Genomic DNA, 2,440 nt, shown 5'->3' with positions numbered 1-2,440 from the left:
TTACTTAAAAAAAAAAAAAAAATTGTGTATTGGCTGACATTTCGAGCACACTTTTCATATGTGCCTAGCACGTTCATAAAAAAATATACATATATATAGATCGAAAAATGTTGTTTTCTTTTTTGGGGAACCCCATAATTGTTTTCAAATAGTTTTTATTATGTAACATTCATTAACAGGAATAGGAGAATAAATTTTCTTAAAAATAGCTGCTTCCCATGATCCAATAATACAAGGTTATGTAAACCTAAAACCTAGCTGATCAATTTTTTGTCAAACCTGTACCAAAACAATAAATAAAACAACTTGGTTATAGTGGAAACTCTATCGAGAAAAAAACGCTTTTATTGCTTTTTGAACACAAAATCACATTCATATTTGCATAAGAATTTGTTAAAGAAGATATCTGCAAATAGATATAAAATCAATAAATTAATTATAAGCATATAACGATTAATACAAACATATATGTATTTAATTAATTACAAGTTTTATATTTTGAAAGCTTTATAAAATTTTTTACGACGAAAAAAGCTTACTTGAAAAAAATGGACTTCCGATTAAAAAGTTGTTTTTTGTTACTCAGCGTTGGTTCAGTCCTTTTCTTCGCATGTTTTTGTTCAAATGCTTGATGCGGAAGTGCATTCGGCATTTGACAAAAAAAATTTTCACATCTTCACCGAGACCAATGTTTTCAGTGCAGAAGAGAAGAGTTTTTTTTATATGGCTTAATTATAAAAAAATCTTTACAATACAAAAATTTACGAAAAATGTTTATGTAAATATATGTATAAGAAGGCTGGTGTTGTGTTGTTGAAGGAAATTCGATTAAAATTGTAGTGGGGTAGTCTACGCGGTTGTGGCGATTATATGAATAGTATTGGTTACAGTTGTGTAGAAAAAAGTACATATGTGCATAAAGTAAGCACTTGAGAAAGGGCGCTGCTGCACTTGGACAGGCAAAACCAAAAGCGAATAGGAACCTGTAAGCGAAAAGGTTCACTTATAAGAATCTTGCAGAATAATCACTATTTTATAAGTAAATAAATACACGAAGCTTACGTGTGTGTGTGCGTTTGGAACCAGTGGCGTATCGATCTACACTTATCCCTTTTCTTCTCATTAGCTTTCTTTAAAAAAACAAGTATGAAATTGGTTCATAATTGTAGACTGTAGGCCCATTTTAAACACAATTTCTGGATTTGAACCACTGTGCGCCGGCTATTGCTTTTTAGAGCGCATGGATCATACACAACTATACGTATGCACGCACATCTAAACGTATGTACATATGTGTGTTGTTATTGTAACGCCAACTGCCTATGCATTCAAGTTAGTACACTTTAAATGTGCAGCAGCGACATGTTGTTGTTGTTGTTTTCAACTATTATTATCTTAGTGAACACAGTTCATTCGCATCTTCTACGGTCTTATTCGCTTATTCTTCCTCTTCTTTTTCCTAAGCAACAACAAGTATAGACTGACGAAAACCCAAAATCAAAACGCTCATTGCTTTGGCAATTTCGTGCATTCGTCAATGGCTCGCTTCAAATTCGTCTATTCGTCAATTCGTCGATTAGTTTATTTCGTGAATGTTTCGGCTTTGAGTTAGTGATGTGGAACTGAACGATACCGTGGAACACCGTTTAAAAGCTGCGCAGCACGCAGCGCACTACCCTGCAAAAATCATTGGACCATCTAGTATATTTTTGGCATATTGGAGTACTTGCAAAGTGCTCCTCTGTCATGCTGTAGCGGACCAACTCGAGGGTTCGAATGCCATCAGAGGCAACATGTAATTTTTTTATTTTTATTTTTGTTTTCAGTTTTTATTAATTACTAAGAGGCATCTGTGAAGTGAAGAGCAAAATCAAACGGCGAGAAAATTCATTCAAGTTGAAATTTTTAAACCAAAAATTACAGAACAGCTGTAGCTGAGTGTGCAGAAATTCTCGCTGTTATTTACTAACTTCCAGAAGGTGAATCTCGTTAGAGACATCGCGTTAAAATGATAATAAAAATTTTGTTTTGTGTATTCGAACAATGAAAAAGTATCTGTGAAGTGCAGGACGAAAGCGTGTACAAACGAAAAAATATATAGCGTTATGCTACTCTGATGTGATGCAGATATGGAGTATATGGTCCTGCTCTAGGATATCGCAATGTTAATTGGACCACATTTTATATATGCATTGCGGTTAATTTTGGAGCACTCCTTGACCCTTAGGGAGTAATCGCGATTTTTGCTGGGTAACAACAAGACACATACTCACAATTTTACAGGTGTACGTCTGTATGAATTCAACAACAAAGTGGCGCGATGTGGTGCTTAGATGGCCGAATTGATGTGGATGTCCCAATACAAATACATGGCAACAGCAACTACGGCAGCAGACCGCATCTAGACCGGACTTATATAGCGGCAAAACATGTTTGGCAG

This window comes from Rhagoletis zephyria, unplaced genomic scaffold, assembly GCF_001687245.7.
Source record: "Rhagoletis zephyria isolate East Lansing unplaced genomic scaffold, Rhagoletis_zephyria_1.1 Rzeph_scaffold_02895, whole genome shotgun sequence".
Taxonomy (NCBI): domain Eukaryota; kingdom Metazoa; phylum Arthropoda; class Insecta; order Diptera; family Tephritidae; genus Rhagoletis; species Rhagoletis zephyria.
The sequence above is the reverse complement of the archived record's forward strand: the minus strand, read 5'-3'. Positions refer to the sequence as shown.